Here is a 21,982-nt window from a genome sequence, read left to right on the forward strand (position 1 = left end):
GCCATTAGTTTAGGGGTGATAAGTCCTACTAAAAATAAGTTTCGACCCTAAATCCTCTTGCAAGCTCATCCAAAACCTCGATGTAGAACACGGATCTCTATCAGAGATGATAGAAATCAGAACACAATGAAGATTACAATCTCTGCAATGTACAACTTCGCCATCTTCTACAAAGAATAATTGGTACACACTACCAAGAAATGCACACTCTGCAAAAATCAATCTAGTATAACCCATACTGAATCTTTCTTTAATGGCGTCAAAGGAAAACCAAAAACAAAATCCATAAAACAAAATCCATAGCTATTCTTTCTTACTTTCATTCAAGAATTGTAATTGGTTGCAACAAACCTGAAGGAAACTAATGTTCAGCTTTCACCTTTTAACAAGCCAAACATCGAACCACAAAATCCGTAACATCGCACTTCAACCCAAGCCACCAATAAACCTCACAAAAATCAAGGCACATTTTACCACTACCAGGATGCAAAACGTAAGGGCTACTATGCACCTCGATAAGGGTTGCTTGTCTCAAATCCACATCTTGCGACACATGCAATCTACCTTGGAAATTCAAGATACCTTCTGCATCAACATCAAAGTCTTCCTTAACACCTTGCTTAACTCGATGAATCAATTCTCCATCTAAAGGCTGCTTCTCCTTAATTTGTTAAGTCAAATTCGCCCTCACTTGAAGTTCAGCTAACAAACCACCATCAATAGCCAAATTTAAGCGTGCAAACATAGCTTTCAACTCCGTCATCATTTTCCTACTCAATGCGTCAACAACAACATTTGCCTTGCCAGGATGATACTCAATCACACAGTCATGATCCTTCAAAAGCTCAATCGAACACCGTTGCCTTAAATTCAACTACTTTTGGGTGAGCAAGTACTTAAGGCTCTTATGATCGGTATAAAACACACAATTTTGTCCATGTAAATAATGGCGCCAAATCTTAAGTGTAAATACCCCAACAACTAATTCCAAATCATGGGTAGGATAGTTGCGCTCAGGTGTCTTCAACTGTCTTAAAGCATAAGCCATAACTTCACCCTATTGCATCAAAACATAACCAAGACCCACATGCAAAGCATCATTATAAACCACAAAATCTTTTCCAGGTTCAGCGTTAGCCAAAACTGCCTTAAGTTGTTCAAAACTCTTCTGCTTTTCATCAGTCCACTCAAAAACCACATATTTCTAAAGTAGTTTCGTTAAGGCTGCAGTGATAAGGGAAAACCCTTCAACGAATCTATGATAATAATAAGAAAAACCTAAGAAACCCTGAACTTCTGCAACACTCCTAGGCAACTTCCATTCCAAAGTTGCCTCAATCTTCTTAGGATCCACTCAAATCCCTTCTACCGATACACCATATCCTAAAAACACAACTTTCTTAAGCCAAACCCTTAAATGCTCATTGTGATCCTTTTTAGAATGAGAATACACCAAAATATCATCTATGAAGACTGCCACAAACTTATCCAATTAGTAGTGGAACACTCATTTCCATTAATGCTGTAGGGGCATTAGTTAAACCAAACGGCATCACCAAAACTCATAATGCCCATATCGAGTCCTAAAAACAATTTTCAACACATCAAACTCCTTCATCTTCAACTGCTAATACCCAAATCTTAAGTCAATCTTTGAGAACATAGTCACACCTCAAAATTGATCAAACAAGTCATCAATACGAGGCAAAAGATATTTATTCTTAATAGTCAGCTTATTCAACTACCTATAATCAATACACATCCATATCATACCATTCTTTTTCATAAATAAAACCAGTGCACCCCATGGAGATACACTCAGTCTAATAAACCCTCTATCCAACTACTTTTGCAACTGAATCTTTAACTCCTTAAGCTCATTTGGTGCCATGTGATAAAACACAATAAACATCGATGCAGTACCAAGAAAAAGCTCAATTCCAAAATCCACTTCTTGTTTCGGCTATAAGCCAGACAACTCTTCAGGAAACACGTCAAGAAAATATCTAACAGTTTAGATATCTAGAACTCTCAACTCCTTATCAATCGAATTTATCACATAAGCTAAGTAAGCTTCACAACCTTTCCACATCATATTTTCCTCCTTCATTGTCGAAACCACATTAAATAGGAATTCCAAACTTTCATGAACTACAATAATTTTCAGCCCATCACTATTCCTCAAGGTAATTCACTTCGTCTCAAACTTTTACCTTATGTTCCGCCAACCAATCCATCCTAAGAATAACATCGAAACCATAAAATGGTAGTTCCATGAGATCCACAGAGAAAATGTGCCCTTGTATCATAAGGGCATATATACGATAAATCTTATTCACAATGACACTATCCCCAAATGAACTAACTATAGTCATACCCTATATCATCTCTACAAGAATCTCTAACTTGCAAGCTAATTCACTCAAAATATACAAATGCGTAGAGCCAGAATCAAACAAAGAAAACAACAAAATAGATTGCAAAGTGAAAATACTTGCAATAACATCGGTTGGATCTTGATCCTCAGGTTCTCTAACAGCATAAACTCGAGCTTGACCTCCAGACTCAACCTACGAAGCAACAATGTAAGCAACAATTCCATGTCCACCCGATCTCTCATTACCTCTACCTCGACCTCGGCCCCTAACAGGCACAGATAGGTGTCGAACTCTTAGTCTGTGAAATTTCAACTCTATTCGGGAAATCCCTCAAAAACTATTCTTTCAAACCACACTTATAACAATCACTTGTCAACTTACAAGACTCTCTAGGATGCTTACTATTACTATGCACACAAAGCAGCCATCCAGAACTAACAGTTGAACCACCAGTGTTAGCCATAACGTTACTCTACTATTTAGTCTGACTCGGTCGAGACCCACGTCTCACACGCCTACCAGAACTGCAATTATCTCACCCTCTCTTGGGTGGTCATCCAGAAGTATCATTAAAAACCCTCTTCCAGTCTCAGCCACCATAGAACGAGTTGGCTTAGCCAAAGTCTCCTCAACAACTTTGGCTTTTTCCACAAGCTCGTCAAACAACTCAGGATTTTAGGCCACCAAGTAAACTTGAATCTCTCGATTGAGTCCAAAATGAAACCTCTTGCAATGATCCTTTTCAGATAAAACCATCTCAGGAGCATACTAAGTAAGTCATACAAACTCTGCCTCATAGTTAGCCAAAGACAAACCTCCTTACACAAGGTCCAAATATTCTCGCTTAAGAGCTTCCATATACTGCTCACCCATGAAATTCCTCCTAAATACCTCAAGGAAGTAATCTCAAGTCAGACGATTAGCAATTGTACCTCTCTTGACAATATTTCACCAACGATGACCTTCACAATTGAGTAAGGACACTTTGCAACCCAATTTCTCCTCTCTAGAAATGGACATTTGCTCAAAGATTAAAATCCTTCCAACCAATACTCAGCTATGGTCGAATCGATCCTTTTAACTCCAGAAAAATCTTTACCACTCAATGGCCAAAAACGTTCAAGCGGCAACCCATGATTCATAGGTATGTTCACTCTATGTGGTGGCATAGGAGGTGCAGAGGATATACCATCCTCTTGAGCACTAGTTCTCGTATTCACATGTCTAGGAGGCATATCGAACTAATCTAACATACAAAAATAATTAAAAGAGGTGTAAGTGGCGGAGGAAATGCTCCAAGTCTCATTCCTGCACTTTCGAAAATCATGGAAGTATCATTTTTAAAACCCGAATATGGATACCCTTATTCCAGACCATAAAAGCACAGCATTTATCATCACACAGATCATTCCAAATAGGTTCTAAACCTCAAGCATCACTTGTCTCATAAAATAAACATTGAAATGTCTCAAATAACAGTCCGAAACACCATATTTAAAGTCCACAAATTACCAAGCATAATAGGAATACAAATAACCAAAAATCATAGTAAAACCAACATAAAGTCTACCATATTGCATTTTATTCCCAAAAACACAAATAATTAAAAGAACACCTACTAATAGCAACTAAAGCTCTGGCTTAGATCACCCCTTGAGGACACACTGCTCACATTGGCACTACTTATTAGTAATGGTTAAATAGGAGTGAGTGAGCTTAACAAGCTCAGTGAATGTTTAAAACAACCACTACGCAAACAAGTCACCATGCATCAACTAAACAGACATGTAACATATTCATATCATATTCAACTCTAGTATCATAATTCACACATTTAATCATCTTCCCTCTTTACCATTACACATTTATCACTTTAACCACTTGATTATTTAAGAATATATCATAGCACATATAAGCCATATTTAATCACATTCAGTCATATTATAAGATAGTTTAGCTCTTGAGCTTATGAAACGTAAAGTGGACTCTATCACCACCCATCAGATACACGGATCCCCAGCACACCAAAATGGCTCATTGAGTCGATCATGTCCTATAAATGAAGCATATAGCTAACGCTCTTCACCACACCAAACACACATATCCCAATTATGGGGTGTTACATAAATACTTAAGGGAGATGAACCCTATGATGGATTCTGTTGTTTGATTTTTATTTTACACAATAAATATTTAATTTCTTGTTCTCAATTTGGTGTGCTTAAATCTTGGTTTAATATTTCTAGAGTATTGATCCATGTTTGGTATACTCAAATCGGTGGTTGAATAGACCCTGTTTAAGATTAAATTTTGCATAGTTGAGTGGACTTGCATGTAATCCTAGAAATAGGATGACATAAATCTACTAGATTAGAGTCAAATCTAATAGACGTTTTTATTATAAATAAATTTTAATTAATCAACCTAGAGTCAGTTGTTCTTGTGTTTGAAAGAGATATTAGCATAATTTTGGGATTTCTACGGATCAAGGTGCTAAGTAATGAAATTGCGTGATTTAGATTGATAATGATAAATAAAATCTGGGTGAATTCTTTTCTTGGTATTGTTTCACTTCTTGGTTATTAATCGACTATTTTTGTATTTCATTTTTTGTCGTTTTCATTAGTTAATTAATTTAGTTACTTTTTAGTTTTTAATCAATGACTCGAATTATTCCATTTAATAATAGAATGACAGTAACTAATAGTACTTTTAGTCTTCATGGGAACAATATATTTGTTCACCGTAGTTATACTATTAATTGATAGGTGCACTTGCCGTAGTCAAATTTTTAGTTAGTTCTATGGCATAAAAATGTATTTCACTTGAAGAAAACTTATGTCCATAGTCTAAAGTAACTTTCAAGTATTGTAGGATTCTTTTTATGGCAATCCAATGTGACTCTCGTGGTTCATGCATATATTGTGCCACTTTGATATCACTGAATGAAATATGTATTGAAGCGATCCAAATTTAAAGGAATTTTTGAAGCTTGAAAAACCAAATTTGAGGAGCTTGTTACAGACAATAGATGGCTTTGTTGAGTTTGCAAATGAGAGGAGTCACATCCGCCTAGTGTTGCTCAAAACTTGGAGGTTGGATAATATATACATCACTGGATAATTCACCTTTCAAGAACGAATTGTTGATATCTATTTGCCGAAGGTTCCATCCACAGTTTGTAGCAAGTGGGAGAAAGACATTGACTGTTGAAAATTTCACAATTGGGTTGTAAGAATCACGATAGTCATGTCCTGATATTTAAAAGAAACCTTTTCCCACAAGTCTCGATTTCAATCTGGCTAGAGTTCCATCCGGGTTCTTTTTCACTCTGAAGAGTCATTTACATCCAATTGGCTTGTAGTTAGGTGGCAGCTCAACTCGAGTCCATGTATTGTTGGTCAGAAGAGCATCATACTTGACTAGGATGACTTCTCTCAAATTTGGATTAGCAAGAGTTGATTGTATGTCAGTTGGCCCTTGAACTTAAAGTGTAGTGAGATATAGCTTTGGCTTGTGAATGGTAGCATTGTCTAGAGTGAACATTGGTTGAATATTCGTAGTTGGTTCATTACTTTGAAGTTCACTAAATTTTTCCAAACTCGGAGTAGGTGCTACAATTGATAAGGAAGCATCACAAAGAGAATTTCTAGAAGAGTCTGATGATGTAACCATAGGTGTTGCAATGGAAGAGTGAAGAGACAACGGGGGTAAAGTACCAAATTAGATTTGTAGAGAAGCCTGTCGAGATGATGACACCACTTGTAGAGGTGGAGACTGAAACTCGTTTGAAGTAGAAGTTGACTGAGGTTGAATTGTAGCCACAAAGGGAAAGATGTGCTCATTAAATAGAACATGGCAAGAGATGTATATTATGCCAGTTTCTACATCAAGACACTTATATCCGTGGTGTTGTGGGCTTTAGTAAAGGAACACACAAGATTTTGATCGAAAATCTACTTTGTGTGAATTAAATGGTCGTAGGTGAATGAAGCACTATGATTCAAATATGAACAAAAATTCATATTTCGGTATCCTGCCATATAATTTCTATAGGATGAGATTCCACCAATAACTCTCATAAGTAAACAATAAATAAGAAGTATAGTACGGAGAAAGGCATCAGTCTAATATTTGAAGGGAAGGTAAACTTGAGCTAACAAGGTGAGACCCATCCCATCTATATGTTGATGCTTACGTTCAACAATCCCATTTTTTTGAGATGTATAGGAAAAAGTTAGTCAATGTTGAATACTGTTGTTGGTTAAGAGCATTCTAAAACTTCTAAACTCTCCACCCAAGTCAGTTTGGATGGAAAGAAATTGACTAAAGATTGATTGGCAATGAGATGCTGAAAAAGTTAAAATGTTACTATTTCTTCATATTTAGATTTCAACAAATACAATCAACAGTTTCTAGAATATGAATGAATACATGATAAGTAATAGTAGTAGCCATGAGAAAGAACATAAGCTTGACCATAGAGATCTAGTTAAACCAACTAAAACAGTTTGGTGTAGACCGCGGTGGAGTTAGTGAAAGGTAGGTGATGACTCTTCCCCATACAAAAGGCTTCGCACAAGGGCACTTTATGATGAACCTGAGGCTTGCTGTAATGTTTTAATACTTTATTAGTAACTTCAATGGAGGGATGCCTAAAACACTGGTTCCAAAGTAAGAACTCAAAAGAAGAACAACTATTTCTTGCAACGGTGGTGTGTAACACTTGCGTTGAGGCCATCTCGCTCCACACCATGTAGGAGTACTTCACCTATGGTTTCATCCTTATCCTTTGCAAACTTAGAAATAGGGAGTAAGTTTTGAGATATAGATGGAACATGTAAAAGATAATTTAGCATTAACAATTGAAAAGTGGCTTTAAAAGCAAAGGAACCAATATTTTCAATCGAAAGGGTAGTGCCATCACCGACAATGACCTTACCAGACCCTTTGTAACGGCTATTAAAAGAGAGGTCGGCAAGTTCGTTGGTAACGTGATGAAAAGCCCCAGAGTCTGGTATCCATTGTTGAGTCGTGCTGGTAATGACAGAAGTTGAGAAGGTTATGGACTATGCTGATGTAGACAAGACAGGGTATGTAGCTGTAACATCTCGATTTTGGGCCTAGTCAGAACAGTGGTTTCAGGACCACAAATTCGAGGTCATAAGATTTATTTTAGTATTATCTTTCACCCTAATTAATACAAAATAGAATGCCCAGTTATAAACACACGGGTAGAGACAAGGCCGTGTGTCTCAGCCGTGTGAAGGAGACGGCCTTAGGACAAGGGCGTGTGCCCAGGCCGTGTGAAGTCTGCACCTGATTTTTTTAGAATTTAATTTGCCACATGTCCTAGCACACAGGCGTGTGATTGGGCCGTGTGACCCTATTTTTTTGATGACCTCATAGTCAGAGAGTTACACGGGCTGAGGACACGGGTGTGTGTGACCACACAGCCTACCCACACAAGCGTGTGACTCTTCAAAAAAAGAAAATTTTTTAAGTCTTCCAAATATTCTCAAAGTTCTCAGTTTAGTCCCGAACTATTTCCAAAGTATGTTTGGGACCTCATAGGCCCATATAAGGGCTGATATACATGCTAACGTATGGTTTTAATTTGAATAGAAATTCATGTCTCGATTTTGTATGATTACATAAATTAGAGTTCAGTAATGCCTTGTACCCTGTTCCAGCATCGGATACGGGTGAGGGGTGTTACATTTAGTGGTATCAGAGCTATGGTTTAGTCGATTCTCGAACTAACGTATCATGTGTACGAGTTTAGCTATACATGCCATAAATGAATTGTGATAGTGTGACGACTCCTGACCCTTTTAATTTGTGTTTTCATATAGTAATGGATCACAGCCGAGATGAAGCTAACAATGTAAAAAGTAATGCGCTGACTCCTGCTCAAGGGGTAGCACCAGTCGATAGTAGACCCGTGACCGTGAGTCAGTGAGGAGGAGAAGAGGCTAGGGAAGCCTTTCCCCATATGATGAATGCATGGTATACGGAGTTCGTTCGAACGAACCCGAAAGCTCAACCCCCTCCACCCCACCTATCCCTCAGCCTATTCCTATAGCACCCCAAGGTATGGATTTTATGCGATCGAATAGACCTCCAGAGAATAAAATCCAAAAGCAAGGAGCTGAAGAGTTCCGAGCTAACACCGATAATGATTCGAAACGAGCAAAGTTTTAGCTCGAAAACACCATCTGGGTTTTTGAGGAATTTTCATGCACACTGGAAGAATGCATGAAATGTGTTATATCACTGGTTAAAGATTCGACTTACCACTAGTGGAAAACACTTGTCTCAGTGGTACCAAGGGAGAGGGTAACATAGGAATTTTTCTAAGAGGGGTTTCGAAAAAAGTATATTAGTCAGAGATTTATAGATTAAAAAAGAAAAGAGTTCCTTGAGTTGAAGCAAGGTAGAATGATTGTAACTGAATACGAGCGTGAGTTTGTGAGACTCAGCAAATATGCTTAGGAATGTGTGTCAACCGAAGCCATTATGTGCAAAAGGTTTGAAGACGGGTTAAACGAAGATATTTAGATGTTTGTTGGTATTCTTGAGTTGAGAGAGTTCGTTATACTCGTTGAAAGAGCTTGTAAGGCCGATGAATTAGCCAAAGAGAAGAGAAAGGCCGAGTCTGAGGCTAGGGATTCAAAGGAAAGGTCTATGGGCAAGTCATTTCAGTCCACATCAAAGAAGTCGAGGGACTTTCACCCTCGTTTCAATGTTTCTGTTGAGTTTTCAAATAGAAATAGAGGTAAACAAAATTCAGGTACTAAGGCCTAGACCACCTCGATTGCTAGTGTTGGTAATGCTCAACCAAGTAGATCGAAATGTCCCCAATGCAGTAGATGTCACCTCGGTGAGTGTCGAGGGAGTGACAGGACCTGCTTCAAGTGTGGTTCCCCAGACCACTTTATTAGAGAGTGCCTTGAGATGGCAGAAAAGAAGAGATATCAAAGTGCTAGATCGGGTAACACTGCTAGTCGAGGTAGACCACAGAAAAATTTGGGTAATGGAGCGAGCAGCAAGAATGCCCCTAAAGAGTTTACTGTGAGACCTGAGGGTAGAGCTCCTGCAAGAACGTACGTCATTCGTGCTCACGAAGAGGCTTCATCCTTGGATGTGATTACGGGTACATTTTCTATCTACGATGCTACTGTTATTGCTTTGATTGATCCGTGATCTACCCATTCCTATATTTGTATAAAATTGGTGTTTAGTATGAGCATGCTTGTTGAATCAACCAAATTTGTGATAAAAGTGTCAAACCTGTTAGAAAAATACGTGTTAGTAGATAAAGCATGTAAGAATAGTCCTTAGATGATTAAAGGTCACTGTTTTCCGGCTAACCTTATGCTTTTTCGTTTGATGAGTTTGATGTAATTCTTGGTATGGATTGGTTAACTGCTCATGATATAGTAGTAAATTGTGGGAGAAAATTTATTGAATTGAAATGTGAAAATGGCAATATTCTCCAGGTTGAATCAAATGAGTCAAATAGCTCACCGGTGGTGATTTTTTCTATGACCGCTCAGAAGTGTGTAAGGAAGGGTTACGAAGCTTATCTTACTTTTGTGTTGAATACAAAAGAGTTGGAGTTAAAGGTTGAGTCTGTACCGGTAGAATGTGAGTATCCAGACGTGTTTTCAGAAGAATTGCCTGGATTACCTCCGATTAGAGAAGTAGAATTTGGTATTGATCTAGTTCTGGGTACGACACCCATTTCTATTGCACCGTATAGGATGGCTCCGACTAAGTTAAAGGAGTTAAAACCCAATTGCAAGAATTGATGGATAAAGGTTTCGTGAGACCTAGTTATTCACCATAGGGTGCACCAGTTTTATTTGTGAAAAAGAAAGATGATTCGATGAGACTATGTATCGATTACCGACAACTCAACAAGATGACGATAAAGAATAAATACCCTTACCAAGGATAGATGATTTATTTGATCAACTGAAGGGAGCCACAGTATTTTCCAAGATAGATTTGACGTCCAGTTATTATTAGTTGAGAGTTAAGGACTCGGACGTACCAAAAACCGCATTTCGGATGAGGTATGGTCACTATGAATTTTTGTAATGCCTTTTCGCCTAACGAATGCACCTACTGTTTTCATGGATTTAATGAATCAAAATTTCTGACCTTATTTGGATAAATATTTGTAGTGTTTATTGATGATATATTGATTTATTCTCGTGACGAATCTAAACATGCCAATCATTTAAGGACGATTTTGCAAACTTTGAAAGATAAACAGTTGTATGCTAAGTTTAGTAAAAGTGAGTTCTGGCTTAGAGAAGTTAGATTTTTGGGACATACTGTGTCGGGTGATGGGATCCGAGTTGGTCCAAGTAAGATTTCAGCCATTGTTGATTAGAAACCGCCGAGAAACGTATCCGAGGTTAGAAGCTTTTTGGGCTTAGTTGGCTATTACCGAAGGTTTGTTAGAGGATTTTCCATGATTGCCTTTCCGATGACAAAATTGTTGCGAAAAGATATCAAGTTCGAATGGTCAGAGAAGTGCCAACAGAGTTTTAAGAAATTAAAGGCATTGTTGACTGAGGCTTCGGTATTAATGCAACCCGAGTCAGAAAAAGAATTTGTGGTTTATAGTGATACGTCCTTAAATGGATTGGGTTGTGTGCTTATGCAGGAAGGAAAAGTGATAGCCTATGCTTCGAGGCAATTGAAACCACATGAGAAAAATTATCCGACACATGATCTAGAGCTAGCCGCCATTGTGTTTGCGTTAAATATTTGAAGACATCACTTGTATGGTGAGAAGTCAAGTATTCACCGATCACAAGAGTCTAATGTACTTGATGACTCAAAAAGATTTGAATTTGCGACAATGGAGGTAGCTAGATTTGATAAAAGATTATGAGTTGGTGATTGACTATCAACCGAGTAAGGCGAACGTGGTCACCAATTCCTTGAGTAGGAAATCCTTAATTGCCTTAAGAACTATGAATACTCAGTTGATTGTGTCTGATGATGGTTCGATTCTAGTAGAGTTGAGAGCTAGACCGATGTTTCTCCAAGAGATCGGTGAAGCTCAGAAAGGTGATAGTGAATTGCAAACCAAGAGAGCTCAATGTGAGTCGGGTGTTGAATCAGATTTTCAGATTGGTTCTGATGGTTGTTTGATGTTCCAATATAGGGTCTATGCACCTAGAGATGACGAGCTTATTGGAAAAATTCTTCACGAGGCACATAATAGTTGTATGTCAATCCATCCGGGTAGTACCAAGATATATAATGACTTGAAGAGATTGTATTGGTGGCCGGGTATGAAAAGAGACATCTCAGAGTTTGTGTCAAAATGATTCATTTGTTAGCAAGTGAAAGTCAAGCACCAAGCACCTTTGGGTTTACTTCAGCCTATGATGGTTCTTAAGTGGAAATGGGACCATATTACTATGGATTTTGTGACGGGATTGTCGTTGTCACCGAGACAGAAATATGCTGTATGGGTCGTAGTTGATTGGTTAATGAAATTGGCTCATTTTATTCCGGTACGTGCAAACTACTCACTCGGTATGTTAGCTGAGTTTTATGTTTCTGAAATTGTGAGACTTCATGGAGTTCCTTTGTCGATCATTTCGAATAGGTATCCGAGATTCACATTGCGGTTTTGGAAAAAACTACAATAAGCATTAGGTACAAAGTTAAATTTTAGTACCGCTTTCCATCCGCAAACTGATGGTGAATCAGAGAGAGTAATACAGATACCTAAAGACATGCTACGGTGTTGTGTTCTTGAATTTCAAGGCAGTTGGGAAAAGTACTTGCCATTGGTGGAATTTACCTATAATAACAGTATTCAGTCGAGCTTGGAAATGGTGCCTTATGAGGCACTGTATGGGTGTATGTGCCGAACACCATTATATTGGACTAAACTCAGAGAGAATCAGATTCATAGGGTCGACTTAGTCAAAGAAACCGAAGAGAAAGTAAAGGTGATTCGATATTGCTTGAAAGTGGATTCAAATAGATAGAAATCCTACTCAGATTTAAAAAGAAGAGAAATTGAGTTTCAAGTCGGTGATAACGTATTTCTAAAAGTGTCTCCATGGAAGAAAGTTTTGAGGTTTGGCCGGAAAGGCAAGTTGAGTCCGTGATTTATTGGACCATATGAGATTACCGAAAGGATAGGGCCGGTAGCATATCGGCTAGCTTTGCCGTCTGATTTGGAAAAGATTCACAATGTGTTCCATGTGTCTATGTTGTGCCGTTACAGTTCTGACCCTTCACACGTGATTTCACCTAGAGAGGTGGAGATACGACCGGATATGATTTATGGTGAGGAACCGGTTACAATTTTAGCTCGGGAGGTCAAACAATTAAGATATAAAAGTATTGCCCTTGTAAAAGTGTTATGGCAACGACATGGGGTTGAAGAGGCTACATGGGAACCCGAGGAAACCATGAGAGCACAATACCCAAACCTCTTTACCGGTAAGATGTTCGAGGACGAAAATCCTTAGGGGGAGAGTTGTAACATGCAAATTTTGGGCTTAGTCTTAAAAGTGGTTTTGGGCCCACAAATTTGAGATCATAAAATTTATTTTAGTATTATTTTGAGGTCTATAGCATGATAATATGATTGCGTAAAAATTTTGTTAAGAAATTTTATCGTTTGAATGCGTAATTTGTGAAAAAGGACTAAATCGCGTAAAATACTAAAGTTGTGTTCTATTAGCTAAATGTGTTAAATAGCTATAGAACTTAAAATTTTATGTCCTTAATGAGTAAATAGGCCATTAAATATGTGAATGGATGTACATGGAGAAGAAAAGTCAAAAAGTTAAAATTGGTAGGGTTGGTATTTTGATGACAAAAGCTAAATGAATAAAAAAAACAAATGGTCATCTTTCTTCTCCATCTTTTTCCACCGAAAATCTAAGGAGAAAAACCTCTATGGAAGCTTGAAATTTTCAGTAAAATAAACCCTTTACATGTAAGTCATTTTAATGTTAGTTTTTGTGGATTTTTACGTTTTTTAGAACCCTTAAAGCTTAAGCTAGCTAAATAGGGGACTAATTTGCAATATGATTGAAAAGATAGGGATTTTCCATGATATCATGATAGTTATTTGTGAATTTTAATGAAATAAAAGTGAAACCTTGTTGAGTAATAAACAACTTTTGTTAAGGGGCTTTTGATAAAATTGTCAAATAGGGGCTAGATGGAGAAATGTGAAATTTATAAGTTAAATGTATGAAATTATGGAATGTATGAGTTGCTATAGATTTATATAATGTTCGGCTAGGTTTGTAAAAGGAGGAAATTGCATAAATTTCAATTTACGAGCCTAGGGGCTAATTGTAATTATGTGGGAGTTTAAGGGCAAAACTGTAATTTTTCCAAAATATGATTTCTGGGCTGTTTTTAATAATGTGGTAATTAAATAAGTGAAATTTTCTATTATAGATCAAGAAAAACGGAGTTCGGGCCTAGAACAGGGAAAGAGCAAGATCTTGGAGTAAATCGAATTAATTGACTATATTTTTGTACCAAGGTAAGTTTGTGTGTAATGGATACTGCATTTTATTATATATTTAGCATTTAATGTTGCATGAGTTTTATAATTGTCTTTGTGAATAATATTGATTTTGTTCGACAAAGAATTGAGGTGACGAAAGCCGGTTGAACCTTAGGAATACTTAGGGTACAAATATCATGATATTTGGGTTGACAAGATCCCGTATAAGACCATATATGGGATATGGCATCGACATCGATATGTGCTATCATATATAACCATATCTGGGATATGGCATTGAGATGAGATTTCGTGTAAGACCACGTCTGGGACATGGCATCGAAATAAGATTTCATATAAGACCATATTTGGGATATGGCATCGATGTGAGATCTCATGTAAGACCACGTCTGGGATATGGCAATGGCATCTTATTGTGTGTATGATAATCTTGAGTATCCTTAGTTTTCCAAGTGGGTCAATGGGTAGTCCAAGGATTTGTCAAAGAAATGATGAGGTATGATCATGTTGAAAGGGTACAGGTATGTACGCCAAGTTCGTAGGTATTGAGATTACATAATGATAAGACTTTCGGTAAGATGAGAATGAAGGAATTATGATTTTAAGTTCTATTGAACATTATGTAAATTGAAAGAGATAAATGAAGCTATGTTGTGTTTGTGTATGAAAGTGCACACTCTTATTGCTTATTAATTACATACAAGCTTATTTTGCTTTATGCTTACTCCCTCTCTTTTCCATTTTCTTATAGTATCGCCAAGCTAGCTCGGGGATCAAAGGACATCGGAGGCACATTCACACTATCAATTGGATCTTTTGGGTATAGTTAGTTTTAACATTTTGAGTATGGCATGTATAGGGACTTGGTTATTTTGTTATATGTCATATTAGTTTAGTCAAGTGTGTTAGATTTTAATGATTTGATGATTCATTTTGTATATGGCCATGAGAATTGGCTCATATTGATTATGGGGATGTAAATCCTATTCATATATACATACATGTGCTAAGGTTACTCATGATGTGGTTAATTGTATTTGATATATTTAAATTGTGGATATGACCATGGATATTTGATGGTGGAATTATGACTAAATGGCATAATAACAACTGAGGCATGAATGAGTAGAATAGAAGTGTAAATTGATAAGGAATTTCCATGCATGAATCATGTTATGATTGTGTAAGTACTCATTTCTGCCATGTTGGATGTCATGGAGATGTGTATGTGTGAATGTGTTATTGAGGGTGGCAAAAGGCTTGGAAAATAGCCTCAAAGTTGCCACACGGGTAGACACACAGGCGTGTGTCTAGGCCGTGTGTGACACACGGTCCGCCCCTTGGGCGTGCGGTCTGGTCATGCGGTCTACCCCCTGCACCCTAATTAATGCAAAACAGAATGCCCAGTAGTAAACACACGGGCAGAGACACAGTCATGTGTCTCATCCGTGTGAAGGACACGACTTTTGGACATGGGCGTGTGCCCAGGCCGTGTGAAGTCTGCACCTAATTTTTTGGAATTTAATTTGCCACACGACCTAGCACATGGGCGTGTGATTGGTCCATGTGAACCTAGTTTGTTGATGACGTCATAGTCAGAGAGTTACATGGGCATTTCTCAGGCCACACTAGTGTGTGTGACCACACGGCCTACCCACACATGCGTGTGACTCTTCAAAACAAGAAGATTGTCTAAGTCTTCCAAATATTCTCAAAGTTCTCGGTTTATTCCTGATTTCCAAAGTATGTTTGGGACCTCAGAGGACCATATAAGGGATGATATGCATGCTAACGAATGGTTTTAATTTGGATGAAAATTAATGTCTCGGTTTTGCATGATTACATGAATTAGATTTCAGTAATGCCTCGTACCCTATTCTGGCATCGGATACGGGTGAGGGGTGTTATAGTAGCGTTGATCAAGCTAAAAGGAACAACAGTGGGGGACTATGTCTTAACCAGGTTGACCGGATTGATGAAATATCCAAGAGAAGCAATGGAGAAGAAAGGGTTATACCCGTGAGATATAGCTTGAACTGTTGGATCTGGTGCTATAAGTGTAGTATTTTCGTCAAAGTACAGCTGTAATTTTTTTGAACAGATTGGTTAATAAAGCAAATTCATTGATTACATTAATATACTTTGTATAATTATCCTCACATGGTTTTAGCACACAAAGCAAAATGGAAGGAAATGTTGCTCATTGGTTTTCTAAATGTTTAACTAATACTAAGCAGTATTACTTGGTCGAATCAAAGTACAGAAAGGTAGGTTGTATTAGTAGACAAACCTAAACACGTCGTTAGTCTAATCAGAAATGAGCAAACCGATTAAAAGACTAATATGTTGTCTACCAAGTTCAATTGGAGATATGTCTCATCTTGAGCATCAGAGCGGATGACTCCTAGAAGATAGAGACATACATGTAACTAACTGGATTGACAGTACATTGGATAGGACCAAAGCAAAATATATCCTAAATCCATTTATGCATTTATCCACTTGTGACGTTCATAGTGTGGCATACCAAAATCCTTAGTGGTTGGCAGACTATGTATGTCTGTCTTATACACTTTGAGGTAAGTAAAAGCCTGAGTTCGAATAGATAAGGAGCTGAAAGTCGGTGCGTTAGGTGTACGACTTCTGCAGTATGTAGCATCATTCACAATAGTGGAATTCATAGCCCAAAACATGGGTAAATGATATACTCTCATTGGCATTACATGGTTGATGAAAAGTAAACGTGGCCACGGGTCATCCGTCTTTGTGATGGATGACTTTATCACTATTTGATAGTGATCGACTGTTCATAAAAGAAGATGTAACGGTTACCATGATATAAAACAGTGGCAAGGTCATTGGACGAGCACTAAGTAGTTTCTTTCTAATGATATGTCACTGGGGAGAGCTCAGTCACAATACTATAATGGAATAACTTCGTGAATAAATTAGTTATAATTTACAGGCAAAAAATTGAAACTTCATTATAAATCATTTGAGCCTCAAGTACATATATTCAATCGGTTCCTCCGCTAGCTCGTTGAAACCAAAAATGAATTGTGTGTTTGAATAAAAATGAACGAAATGAATAGGAAAAAAATGGGAAACATTTAGGAATGATTATGGTTTTTTCTTAAATGAAAAAATGGAATCATTTGGAAATGAATGTGTAACACCCCTTACCCGTATCCGACGCTGGGACTGGGTTCAAGGCATTACCGAACTTGAACATAAACAAACATACAGAATTGAGCCATAAAATTTCATCCAAATTTAAAACTTTTCAAGTGCATGCAAATTGTCCCTTATAAGGGCCTATGAGGCCTAAAACATACATCGAAAGCGGTTTGGGACTAAACTGAAAACTTTAGGAACCTTTTTTACACTTAGAAAATTTTCTTGTTTTGGCTAGTCACACGCCCGTGCGGGTAGGCCATGTTGTCACACACGCCCGTGTGACTTGGGACACGCCCATGTCCTCAGCCCGTGTAACTCTCTGACTATGATGTCATCAACCAAATAAGATCACACGGCCAAGTCACACGCCCGTGTGATTAGGCCGTGTGGCGTACTAAATTCCAAAAATTAAGTGCTTACTTCAAACGGCCTGGGCACACGCCCATGCCATGAGGTCGTGGCCTCCATACGGCTGAGACACACGGTCGTGTCTCTGCCCGTATGTTTACTACTGGGCATTCTGTTTTGCACTAACTAAGGTGCAGGGGACACATGGCCGAACCACACATACATGGGGTAGGTCGTGTGTCGGACACGGTCTAGACACATGCCCATGTGTCCAACCGTGTGGACAATTTCTAGGTTGTTTTCTAAGCCATTTGACACCCTTAAGCACTCACACACTTAAACCCACTTCATGGCATAAAACATGGCAAATTTATCATATGAAGTAGAGACGTTTTATGTTCTTAATAAATCAATGTATAACATATTCAAGTTAGTAGGTTTACCCAAGTTATTCCACATCAATTTCATGGATAATCATCTTTGCTATCCTACTTCTAGGTCATACATTGTACCACATTTATTGCCATCTATCACACTCATTATCACAAACAATCACAAGCCTCATCAAACATATATCTTTAGCATGTAAACCACATCCCATTACACATCCATCAAACGGCCACAACAAGCATAAACACATTTGCATGCATGCATAATTAATTAGGGTTACAACTCAAATAATCAATATGAGCCACTTCTTATGGCCATATACAAAATAATCATAATACCTTCATGAGCCAACACATTTGGCTAATCAATATGACACATAACAAAAAGACCAAGTCCCTATACATGCCATACTACCCAAATATTCAATTGATAGTGTGATCGAAAACTCCGACGTCTTTTGATCCTCGAGCTAGCTTGGCGACACTATAAGAAAAGGAAAGAAGGGGGTAAGTTTTAAAAGCTTAGTAAGTTCAATGCAAATGATATGCAACATAAATCATACAATTAACATAAGGCAAAGTTTCATAAATGTCATCAAGTCCCATAAGCATCACTTTCTCATATACGTTCTTACCACAAGTTCATCATCATATCTCATGGCATTCTCATGGGTTCGATGTACATACTTGTGCCCACTTGTACAAAATAACTTACTTTCTCGTCTTTGACGTATTCATTGAGATTACCTATTGAGCTTCTCTTGGACTACCCGTTGAACACTTGGAATACCATCGGATACATTGGAAATATCGTACCTAAGTGCCTCATATATAGCCAACGCTACCTCATATCACATATCACATGTTACTTACTTTTGAGCTACTCACGGGTCTGCTCACATAAGCTATCGATCAGGATGTAACTACACGGGCTACTCATACAAGCTGTCAAGTATCCGCAACACATGTCGGACTACCCAGCCACCGGTAACATATAAGACCAGTACCCGGAATGCCAAAACATGTGTCACATATATAATGAATTCAGACCACAACTCATAAGCTCAGATCACATAATTCCTAGTGACATGTCACTTGTATCCTAAACTATTCCCAAGGTTCAAACGGGATTCTTCGATACCACATTTCCATTGAGCTTGCTCATAATATTGATTTCAATATCCTTAGCACCAATCACATACTCATGGGATAATCAAACATAATAAAATTTAAGCATTAAACACAAGTATGTACTTACCATACATGCAATATTAAAGCATTTAAAGTATGGTATATATTGCATAATTTGCAAATGAACTTACCTCAGTACAAAATGATAGGAACGAGCCTAATCCTTGTAAACTTTATTTTTTTCCCTGATCAACACTCGAATCACGTTTTTCTTGACATATAATTTCAAATTTAACTTTTTTAATACATAAATTGTTTGAATTGACCTATAATTCATACTTTGGTAAAATTACCTTTTTACCCCTAACTTTTCACTTATTTACAATTTAATCCCTAAGCTCGTAAAATGAAATGCATGCATTTTCTTGGTTACCCAAGCCTAGTCGAACCTACGCCATGCTCACATTAGCCCACATTTTCCTTTATTTCACATTTTTACTACTCATTTTTACACCTTTTACAAACAAGTCCTTTTTAGGTGTTTTCACTAAAAATCACTTAGTAAAATATGTTCATCACAGACCAAACTTTCATAATCTTCCATTAGTCATCAAAATACAACATTTTACACATGAGTCAAATTTAATACATGAAACCTAGCTCAAAATATGGCTAGAAATGGATAGATCATGCTTTAAGGACTTCAAAAATGCAAAAAACATCAAAAACAAGGCTTTAGAGCACTTACAATCAAGCTTGAAAAGTTTAAAACCCTAGCTATGGAACCCTTGCAAATTTTGGCACACAAGGAGGAAGATGGACACCGTTTTGCCTTTATTTTCCCTTTTTTATTATTTTATTTACCAAAAGACAAAAATGCCCTTGAGGCCTTTCTTTCCAATTTTTTTCCTATTTATGCCCATTTTTGTCCAAAATTTTAGAACTTGGTCAAATTGCTAGTTAAGGACCTCTAATTAATAATCCAATGCAATTTCATGCTTGAAGCTTCTAGGACACAAGTTTTGCAACTTATTCAATTTAGTCCCTAAAGTCAAATTGGACACCTTAGGTATAGAATTTCTTCATGAAAACTTCACACAAACATGCAATCATATCATGGATCATCAAATAATCATAAAATAATTATTTCTATTTCAAATTTTTGGTCTCGAAACTACTGTTCTGACTAGACCCTAATTCGGGATGTTACAGAATGTAAGTTTCCAAAAATGGAAAATGGAAAATGGAAATGAAAATTAAAATAGAAATGATCCATTTGTAAACTTATATGGATTACTGAAAAAATGATAGGAATATTGAGTTTATGTTTTTAGACTATATTGAAGCCCGAAAATGAAAATAAACCATTCAGTCATAATGAACATGTTGAGTTGTGAAATATTGAACGTATTTTCTTGAAATTTTACAAGAGGCAAACTCGTCAAAATTTTACCAGAGGTAAAATTGTCAAAATTTTGCTAGGGGTAAAATAGGGATGAGAAAATTATTTTACATATAAATATTGAAGTTTATTTTGGGAGATAGAAAAACTGAATCAGGTTGGATCACATTACAGAGTACTGGGTCAAAAAGGCCTAGAAAGTACTCGTGATTGGACCCAATGCTAGAGAGGCCCAAAAACCCCTCATGGACATGAAAGGAGCGGCAACCCTAGTAGGAATACTAGGGTATTCCATCCACCCTAGTCCTCTTTTAAGTAGGATGTTGTTCTTCTATTTGAAATAAACTAATACAACTCAATAAAGGTTTTACCTTCTCTCCCTCTAAATAGATGGCACCGATAGAACTATTAATACAACTTTGAGAGATTGTTATTCTTCCAAAAAAAGAGAGAATTTATTCTCAACTATTACATATATCTTTCTAGAATAACAATTTTACTGATTTCTATTAAGAAAAGAAAATTTTTGTTTTCACCCCAAAAAAAGAGAAAACTTTTTTCTAGTTCTGTGCTTCGATTCAATTAGTTCGAGCCCACACCCGAAGTAATTCATGTGATGAGAATAGTAGAGAAGATCGTTTGGTTGAAAACTGGGAACAATGAAAGTCCGCTAAGTCGAAAACAAAAGTAAGAATTCAGTTAAGGTTTATTGCTATCAATACCACAAACCGGATAAATTTTTAAAATTTAATTTTCCACTGTGTAAGAAAACTATTTTCAAACCGAGACTTTTCCAGCAAGAGCTTCGTTGAAAAACTCTTGAGTTGGTGATGACTCAGTGACAGAATAGTAGTTTAGTGTAGGGCAGACAGAGGTAGAGTGAGTCTGGGAATTGACAGATGTAACGCCTGGAAAAGCTTGGTCAAAACAGTGGTAGCATATATCCACTAAGTGTCCCAATTTTCCACAAAGTTGACACTGAAGCCTGGTGTTGGCAGGACACTGAAGCCTAGTGTTGAACCTGCCATGTCCATGACCTAAGTAACGAGAGCGAGGCCATGTAGGAAAAGATGGTGGGATGAGATGTTAGGCTTGTCCAGGACTTTGAAGAGTAGTGGAACTCGTACCAGGATTATAGAATTGAGAAGTCTTGGGTTGCACAATGTTGCTAGGAAAAGACAAAACTTGAGTTGTGTTAATGGATGGAAAGTGTTGCAATGGAGCATAAAGTCAAGACACAGCATCCATAAGAACAGAAACCACACGATTGAGAGCATATGATTCTTGACTCGAGGTAATGACAGCTACAAAGGGGTCATAATCATGGGGTAATCCATTCAGGATTGTGGCAATGTGTTCTATTTCTTGAACTGAACTGCCACATGTAGTGAGGGTATCATAGATTTCCTTGACCTTTTAAGATAAACACGCATAGAGGATAAGCTATTCCTCATTGATTGAAGTTTGCAATAGAGATGCATCACTTTTTTTTGTAAAGGAGGTAGAGAATAACTATAACAAAGTGCTCCATATTGCTATAGAAGTTTCTGCACCAACAATTTAAGGGAGAAAATTGGGACTAACGGTGGATAAGAGCCATGACGGGAGAGCACAATCTTGTTTA

The sequence above is a fragment of the Gossypium hirsutum genome, chromosome A09 (genome assembly GCF_007990345.1).
Source record: "Gossypium hirsutum isolate 1008001.06 chromosome A09, Gossypium_hirsutum_v2.1, whole genome shotgun sequence".
Lineage (NCBI taxonomy): Eukaryota > Viridiplantae > Streptophyta > Magnoliopsida > Malvales > Malvaceae > Gossypium > Gossypium hirsutum.